The sequence below is a fragment of the Pinus tabuliformis genome, chromosome 7, assembly GCF_031772625.1.
Source record: "Pinus tabuliformis cultivar Carrire ecotype Pingquan chromosome 7, CPIR1, whole genome shotgun sequence".
Classification (NCBI taxonomy): Eukaryota; Viridiplantae; Streptophyta; class Pinopsida; order Pinales; family Pinaceae; genus Pinus; species Pinus tabuliformis.
The window spans coordinates 1,711,025,694-1,711,035,451 of NC_142293.1; positions in this window are offsets into that span (position 1 = coordinate 1,711,025,694).

Genomic DNA, 9,758 nt, shown 5'->3' on the forward strand with positions numbered 1-9,758 from the left:
GACTCTACCAGGCCACTGCACACACAGCTGTAGAGCCTCTCCCTACTGTTAGTGTCAGTCTTTCCAGCCTTCCTCCAGTGATCAAATGTGCTCTTACAAGGTGGTCTCAGAGTTTCCAAGTCAAATTTTGTCATTTCAAAGAGTTTTCAAGCAAAATTTGGTCACTAGGCATTAGGTCTAGGGTTTGCCCAAATGTCAGTCCATGTCATCATTCAGCTGAGCCTATCATCATTCAGAGGGTTTTCATTATCATGTCAGTGTCTAATGAGTCATTTCACACCTTGTTTATGCTTCATGTTGCGCCCAGGCAAGGTCATTTCCCTCTCCTAGGGTTTTGAAGGCAATTTCTCTTGGATGGTCAAATCACCGGCAAAACTTGTTTCCTGATGTTCATACACCTTCCCCTATCCTTAAAGTACCTTATCAAACACTTCCCATCCCTTAGATCCGCCAAATTCCTCATTTTTGCACAAACCCTAGTTTCTAGCTACAATCTGACAATTTTCTAGGTTTGGCCTGTGTTTTGTCCTTTTCGACCCCTTCCCCTCACTCAATCTCTGAGATTCTACTTTCCCCTACTTCCTAACATCCCTCCCCACTCCCAAAAATTTCCCCAAGAATTTAGAAGCCCTCTATCCCCTTCATTTCGCTCCATTTCGACAAAATCCCTTGTTTCACACATCGGGACAAGTTTCACTCAAAAGCTGTTTCTGAGCAATCAAAGATGAATTTTGCAAAACTGAGAGAGGTTTTTGTCCACAACATGCCAAGGAAGAAAAACTTCTTTCACTTTTTACACAGGTGTCATCGTTTGAGAGAAATGTCAAAAATACCGGCGAGAACGAAGGTGCTCCAAGGACGGTTGGCTAAAGCACAAAAACGAAGGAAAACGCCCGATCCACTCCAAACTTTGGCCAAAGCCTCTTTGACTGAGCATGGTACTTGATTGGGGACTCCCAGCCCAAATTTCAAGAAATTTGGAGAAAATTTTGTCGTTTGTGAATTTTTTGTGCAATTTACAGGTTTAGGCCATTGGAATGGTCTCACCCCGGGTGAGACCATTTTGGAGGACTGCTCGGAATTTTGAAAAATTGGCATTTTTGGAAAGGGCATGCAAAGAGAAAAATTACCAATACTTGGGAGAAGCCTGATTTTGAGATTTGAGCCTCCAAAAGCTCAAAATACATCAAAAAAATGACTTTCTGCCCACTTTTTGAGTTGCAGAAAGTGACCTTGGGAGAAATGGTTTTTGAGGGGGCAAAACAACTCCAAATTCAGAAATTCCACTTGGGATGGAAATTAGACAGACCAAGCTTTCCAATGAGCCATCTTGCACCTGATTTGGACCAGTGGAACCCACTCAAAAGTTGCTGCAAAGGGGCGCGACCATTTGAACAGGGGGCGCGACCATTCGAGCCAGCTTTGCCAGAATTGACCTTTTTTGTCAAAAAACACTGTTTTGACTATGGTTGACCATTTTTACTTGTAGATGATGGATAAATGTAATATTTTCATGGCACTTTGATAGATTTTATCTCTCTTTACCCTTCTAGAAGCTTCCTTGATGTAAAAAGTGAATAATTAATGCATGAATCAGTTAGCTAAGTAATAGAGGCAAGTTGTTGGACTGCCTATTTTCTAGTTCTTAGTTTAGAATTAGTTCAAACTGCTCCTAGGAAGCTGAGCTCGACCCCTAGAGGTGGGGAAAGGAGTTAGATGGTCTAGATGGTCTATATTATGCTCTCTCCTTCTCATTTTCATGGTTGGACTCTTGTGGAAGAAAGCTTTCATTGTATATTGTACATCTATCTCTGCAATTTAAGGAAAAGGAAGGCCAGGGTTTTGCAGACATCATTGTGGATTCTTGTGGATTGTTGTGTTGATGGTGTGTTATCTACATGTTCTTGTAAGTTTTGTTTATGTATTCCACATCTCTCTTTTGCTTCTAATTGGACAGATGAAGTGGTAAAGTTTGAATTCATGCTTTGACATGCTCAGCTTTTTAGTTTGTTCAATATTTATGTTTTCTACTGTCTAGAGAGGATTCAAATTGGTTGTTTGCCCTCTTTAGCTCCTCCTCTATCATTCCTGATCATCCACCTCAGATTAAGGCATCAGCACTCACTCCTGCCTTGCCCCTAAGATCACCCTGCAAAAACTGTGCTCATTCCCCGCACCCTGAATTGCACTTCCACCAATTGCCACCAAAAACCCCAAAAATCATTAAATCAAACCCCCTTATCAATTTACTAGCCTAAAATCTTTATTATTAATTGGTCAGCCTAATCATATTGAAAGATCTATCGAATTCTGACCCGAGAGAGCCTTCTCATACCCCGTAGGGCTAGCTACGAGGTGAAATGGTTTGAAGTAGCCTTGAGAGTTTGTCTATCTCAGCCTAGGTGAATTCCAAGCGCTAACACCTACTACTACTACCCAAGACTCGGACTTACAGACTCAGAGCGAATGCTTCACCCAAAGAATATATGACTTAAGATCAAGACCAAAAACCGACTTTCCACTTAGAGCCTCGCTCTATTTATACAATCCCATGGTCCGTGGACTATGGGTAGGCCAACACATTCTATATTTAGTTACATTATCTTAGGGTGGACAACCCTAGACTCTCGTGCTCCACACCCACATTTTGCGGGGTCTTTACAATACATTGACCAAAACTAAGGCTTTAAGCCCCAAAATGATCCAGACTTAAATAGGAACGCAACAAATTACCGAGATAACCATATACACAAAGATGCAACGGAAATAATACTTCATTTCATTAATGGAAAATACTGAAATATGCTTACAACCAGAAATGGAAATAAACCAGCTAGGGCGATGGTAGCTTATTTCTGAGAAGAGATGTGTGGCTACATGCCTTTGAACTGTTCCGAACTGTGTTTACAATGAGGCTCGAAGGCCTATTTATTATTTAGAAACAATGGAAAACCCTTCACATTCCAAAACCTAACCCTAGAAGATGAAACACCAAATTGTGGGCCCCGTTTTGGGGTGAGTTGTATAGCCAACTTCCCGGGGTCGCGAATTGGTCGTATTATCTCCGTTTGATGCGCATGATAGCCTGTTGGAAAGATATCTCCGAGGACTACGACGGAAAAGATGATTTTTATCAGAAAAATGTAAAACTAAAAGAGACAGTTGTGGGGGTCCAAGTGGGATAGGTGGGTGGCCACCAAAATCCACCTGGACCATTCTTGCCCCCTTAGGAAGCAATGGTCCCCATTGCATTGAGTTCCTCCTTGAGATGAGGAAGATTTTGCTGAGCTGGGTCTCTGGTGAGCTGTTCTACAATCTCTGATGTGTCCAGAAATGGTGGGAAGCATGGTCGGTGATGGTCCACATTGAACAATTGGTGCAAGCGAAGGAATGGAGGAATGCTGTGCTTCAAAGCATTGTTGCCCACAGCCTTGTTACTGGTGTAAGGACCATGTCGAAGTGGTCTGAGTTTCTAATGGGTTCTGGTAAGGCGTTCTCTCTACAGATGTAACCAAACTTTGTCGCCCACCTGAAACTTGTGTGGTACCCCTTTGGGTAAGGAGAAGTTGTTCCTGTGTTCTGTCATGACTGTATCCCTATGTTGCTGCTACTGCGTGGAGGAACCCTTTGCAGGGGTCATGGATGTAGCAACGATCTTCCCCTTACTTCAGGAGCGAACCATATAGAAAATAAATTTCCTAGTCTGTGAGATGAGTTTGCTGCCTTTCTTAGCAGTGATTAAAGAGGTGGCGGTAGGTGGAGCTACCTCTGGTATCCTATATAATGAATTATCCAAATAAATATTGACAGCGCGAGGCCTTGACTCATACACAGCATTTCGGCTCCACAAGTATGAATTGCCTAATAGTACATCACAAACATCCAGAGGTGTAACATCACACAATACCTCATCTGTGAAGGGCTTGATGCTGTAGGGAAGGCGGCACTGCTGGTGAACTTTGAGATCTCGTCCTTCGTGAAGCCACCCGATACTGTACGGTTGTGGGTGTGGCGTAGTTGGTAGGCCCAACTGCTTCATGGCCTCTGCTGAAACGAGGTTCTTTTGGCTGCCACTGTCGATAATTAATTGCAGTGGCGAACCCTTCACCCACATCTGTGAGTGGAAAAGACGTTCCCCCTCCTCTGGCTCTTCGGGCTCATTCTTCTGGATCTTGGCAGTGGCAACAGTGGCACTAGGATCCGCATCAATGATTTGCTTCCCTTTGCCGTCCCCCTTGTCAGGTTCTGGCTCAGAGTCGGAACATGCATCTGATTCGGAAGCCTTCAACTCGGCCACCAACGGCTGCTTGGTCCGACACTCACTTGTGTTATGAGTGGGACTCTTGTGGAACTCACACCACTTTCCTGTGTCCTTCTTCGGCTTCGTGGTGTTGTTCTTTTCTTGCAGCTTCGAGGGGTTGTCTTGGGTCACCCTACCTTGGCTTTGTCCTTTGGGCTTCGGATTTGCAGATCCAAAGTCTCGCTTCTTCTGTTTCAACTTTTGCTTGATTTTGACAGTGTATCGGTATGCTGTGCCGAGTGAGGAGATGTTCAAGAACTCCATCTCTTCCTGGATGTATCTGTGTAGGCAGCCACGGTATTTGAGTACCAGATGTAGCTCAGAATATTTGATACCCAACTGTGAGCGAAGTGTATGAAAAATATTTGTGAACTCTGGCACATCTTGGTCTCGTCCCTGCCGCAGTGTGGTCCATTTGATGTATTTGTCCTCATAGCTTTTGACAGGGTAGTACTGCTCCTTGATGGCATCCCAGAAGTCATTCCAAGTGGGGGCGGCTGAAAACAGTGAGCCTGTACTTTCATCCTTTTGCTCGCAGTATGTTTCCCACCAGTCCTTGACGTGGGGGGATGCTTTGAGAAGAGCGAAAACAATCTTTTCCCAACTTGAAAATTCATGAATAGAAAAATACCCATCTAGCAGATTTAACCATTTATCTACAACATCTGCGTTTATTTGACCCTCAAATATGGGGATTTCAAAATTAACTTGTACCTTAAACGGTGTGGCGTTTCCAGAGTAGCTGTTGGAAGCCGATGCGTCACCTCTGGGTAGCCGCTGAAGGATCTGCGCAAAGCTATCCATCATCGCGTTCCTTTGCCGCTCGAGGGCTTCTTCGAGCAAGATTCTGATAGGATCTCCTGCCCCCCCGTCTTTCTTCTCATCCGCCATGGGAGGTCATCGAGATTTGCGAGGCTGGTCTTGCAAAGGTTCAACCAATTCAAGCCCTAACTCCTTATATCCCGACCTCGTTGGGGACATGCAAAGAAAAACAGAGAAAAAGCAGACCGCTCTGATACCACTGATCCAGACTTAAATAGGAACGCAACAAATTACCGAGATAACCATATACACAAAGATGCAGCGGAAATAATACTTTATTTCATTAATGGAAAATACTGAAATATGCTTACAACCAGAAATGGAAATAAACTAGCTAGGGCGATGGTAGCTTATCTCTGAGAAGAGATGTCTGGCTACATGCCTCTGCACTGTTCTGAACTATGTTTACAATGAGGCTCGAAGGCCTATTTATTATTGAGAAACAATGGAAAACCCTTCATATTCCAAAACCTAACCCTAGAAGATGAAACACCAAATTGTGGGCCCCGTTTTGGGGTGAGTTGGATAGCCAACTTCCTAGGGTCGCGAATTGGTCGTATTATCTCCGTTTGATGTGCATGATAGCGCGTTGGAAAGATCTCTCCGAGGACTACGACTGGAAAGATGAGTTTTATCAGAAAAAATCACTGGCCTCAAAACGGCTCCAGAATTTTAGGCCCCGAAAAACTGCTAAAAATAGTAAACTGCGTTATAATTAAGGAAACTGAAAAACTGAAAGAGACAGTTATGGGGGTCCAAGTGGGATAGGTGGGTGGCCACCAACATCCACCTGGATCACAAAACTTGCTATGGGGAGATCCACTACCCAACAAGCCCCCAACACAATCATCGTGACTCGTCCTAAGTCACTCGGCTGGTGCAGTGATATTTGCACAGAGTCCATCCAACAACTTCTGTGCTTCGCTTACTTCTGCAACACACTCTTCCGCTATCCGCTGTATCAGTTGTGCGCGAATCTCTGATGCATCATTGTCAGTGGCACCTTCTTGTCTTAGCGCATATGTTCTCTACATCTGTGCCAACTTTCCCTTGATCGTGGTGGTGACCGTGAATGCTTCCTCAAGCCAAGGCTGGATACGTGCTTTAAGCACTGCTTCTTTTTGGCGTGCGACATCCACCTGTTCCTTTAGAGCCTAGACCTCCTTCATCTTGGCCAGTCATTGAGTAAGCACGACCGTCTGTGTGGTCCCCCTGATATTGTCATATGCCTGCTGTAACTTCCATGCTTCTGCCTCCAGATGCTGTATGGTTGGATCTTCCTACAGTGAGGTGAGCGTGAAAAGGGACTGATCCAACAATCCCGTCCAGTCCTGTACAATGTGCTCTATCGCTTCCAACCCTAATTGAATGGCACGGTGGCGCTATTCTCTGACTTCCGGGGGTGTAGAGGGTTGCGCCTTCAGCTACAACTCAGCGATCTCTAAGTTCATCTCCAACTGAACCTTCGTGGCCTCTTCCTAGGCCTTGAGGACTCCAGTCGCTAGCTGGTGAATCTTTTCTACTGTTGGGAGTACCGCCAACACGACCAACTCTAGTGTGCTGCTATAGGCCTCCTCCACGGCCTGTTCCAATCCCTGGGTTTGTGCAACCAGGTAGTCGCGCTGCAGACTGAGCTGTTCTAAATTTAACTTTTGCTCACTCAAGACATGGAGGGCACGACCCTCCTTGGCACGAAGCTCAACAGTTACCCCATCCTGTAGTTGGTATAGGATTTCTCTGGGAAGGGTGGCCAAATTCAACCCCCAGCCCTTCACTTGACTTTCCGTGGCCCAGTCGCCCTCGACTGCGGCTAAAACTATGCCTTTTGGTAACACCAAAGTGTTTGCTATGTGGGCGGACAACACTTGCTTGGCTTCGGAGGTACCTGCCGCAATGTGTGGTGTCATCATCCTCGGGGGTCGCACCTATAATGCCTGCAACTGCGCTCTGAGCGCCCCCAACACAGTTGTTTGCTTCGACATTAATTCTTCTAGAACATCCTTTGTCTTTGAGACCTTTGGCTTTTTCCGTGGGGCTGACTCCTCCTGGACGCATGACCTCTTGAGTTGAGTTGATATCGGTTCCGGGTCCGTGCGTTCCTCCGTCTGATCCTCCCCTTGGATGTCCTGCTCCATGGACATTTCCTGGCTTCCCTTGGGCTCTCTGACTGGAACGATTGTAGTCTCTGCCATCTGTGCTGCCGCTACTGCCTCAACCGCCTTCAGCTACGTGGCCGCTTCTTCCTCCAGGCGCCTTCTCTCCGCTAGTATCCTTCTTTCGCTATTGTGCTGCGATCTTTTCCATTTCCACCAAGTCCGGGGCGCACCACTCCAGAGGACAGGACTCCATTACCCCAAAGATCGCATCATCCGTTGCGATGAATGGGAGCTTTTCCCATGTTTGCACGATATCTTTGCGCGCCTAGATATAGAGGTTATACATATCCACCTTGAACTCTACCGCGCCCTGTAAGTTTTTATGGACTATAGGGGACAAGCGTGGCCTGCGATTGATCCATGTTTGTATACTCGCCTCTACAAACACCCAAAACACCTTTATCTCATGAATCCTCGTCGCGTCTTTCATTGCCCAGAGTGAGGTGTACCTCGCGGCTTTGGGTAGGTCACCCTCAATTGTGGGAAACTGGCTGTCCTTTGGCAGTTCTCCTACAACCAACAGGATGGATAATAGCAACCACGCATAGTGGAAGGTCTTACCCTGCTCTTGGGCCTCCCTATAGTTTGTCAAGATCTCGTTATAGAGGAACTACGTCCAGTTGAATTGGACCCCCTTTGTGCATTGCTCTGCCAACGCAATTACAGACGCTGGCACTTTGTTTGCACGACATTTCCTCATCAGCTTGCCAGCCAACAACTGGGTGGATATGCGCACCCCTTGGTCCTTGATGCTTGTGATTGCGTACCCTTGCTTCCTCTTCTCCAGCTTATATTTGGCCTTCATAGTTTCTACGAGGGCCAAGTCGCTACTCTTTCCTGCTATGGTTGCAAGGTCGCTTCCTTTGATGGGCAGTCGTGAAATCCGGTGGATTAGATTGGCTGTGATGGGAATCAGCTCCTCCAGCCAGAGATACCAATCATGCACTAGGCACAATAGCTGTCGAGTGACAAAAATACTGACAGGCGCGCGGTGGTAGTGGGGTATCCACCATAGATGGAGTAGCTCAACCTTCACTACACCGCATAGCCATTTCTGCTTCAGTAATTTCTCCACGGCCAACTGTGGGAACTTCTCATTGTCCGTGAGGTCCCAGTCTTCAAACTTCATATTAGGTACCCGTCCCAACGACGGACCTTCAAACCTTATTTCATCAAGAAGGAGCGGGGTCTGGAGCGCACTCTTTGTGGCCTCTAGGTCCTTTGGTATCTTGGCTTTCCCTTTCCACGGGGGGGGGTGAAGAGGGGTAACTTTGTCAACGAAGGTACTTGGGAGACATTCTATGCCTCATCATCCTATGCTTCGATTTGGGCGATTAGGGCATGCAAATCTTCCTCCTCCTCCTATGTTTCAAGGGTGACGGCTTTGCCCTTCTCTGTCATTGATAATTTACTAAACCATAGGTTCTGCTATGATACCTGAACTGGCCCCATTATATGTTTGTCTTTCTGTGGTCGCAGCATGCATGGTGACTTTGAAACCTCTGGTGCAGCTGCTGCCTCTCCAAGCTCCTCCTGGACCATACAAGGCTTTGGGGTAACTTCCGCAAATCGCACTCTGGTTCTCACAGCCATCATCGTGTCTACACTGGATCTGTTCGGTTGCGTATTCAAGTGTGGCAAGATTGCTTGGTGCTCAATGCTCTTTATCGGCTCAAATCTTAAACAACCAAGTGTTGCCTCGAGGCTAGCCCAAGGGATTTTATAATATCGTTTGAATTTGAATTCGACCATTCCCTCCACTTCTGAGTCATTAATACCTTCTTGGTGGCAGATCGTCCCAAATCTAGCTCTTAATTCCTGTTTTTAATTGCTCATCGCCCGCTCCTTTCTGCCTTAAGTTGGACCTCTTGTTATGAACAGTGACATCAACGGTCACCTTCCAACCTACCCGCGCAGTAGCACAACCCCTTATGCATGATCGTGACCCCTATGACATACTACCCCTACACGTAACCTCCTTCCCGCGCAGCTCTTCTACAAACTTGTTTATAGTCCCGCGCTCTCTTTCAACTGCTTGGAGCGCTGAGATTGTGCTTTCTACGGATAGTTAGGTGGGCACACCACCTGCGCAAAGCTTCCCTGCACATGCCATCCTAGTCCGCGCACACCCCTCAATTACCCTCGCATCAGTCAGCGCCTAGCGTTCTTCCTTATGCGGTGTGCTTCCTTGGTTACTTTTTCTGATAACGTGCGGTCGCAGCCATGGTAGTATAGCCAAAAACTCTCGGCGACAATCCTCTAGTGTGGTGATAAGGCTACCCATATGTGGATCCGTCCTTTTGTTGACACATAATGCTTGCGTGATTGTGGTTTCCAGTTTTAAGATATCCTTGTCCATTAATATGCTTTTCTGCTTCAGTCGTACCTGATCTTTTTCGAGTTCACGAAGCTAAAGGTTCCCTTGCTGAAGGGCTTCTTGAATCTACATATGTTCATCCTCGCACGACTGCATAATCTCT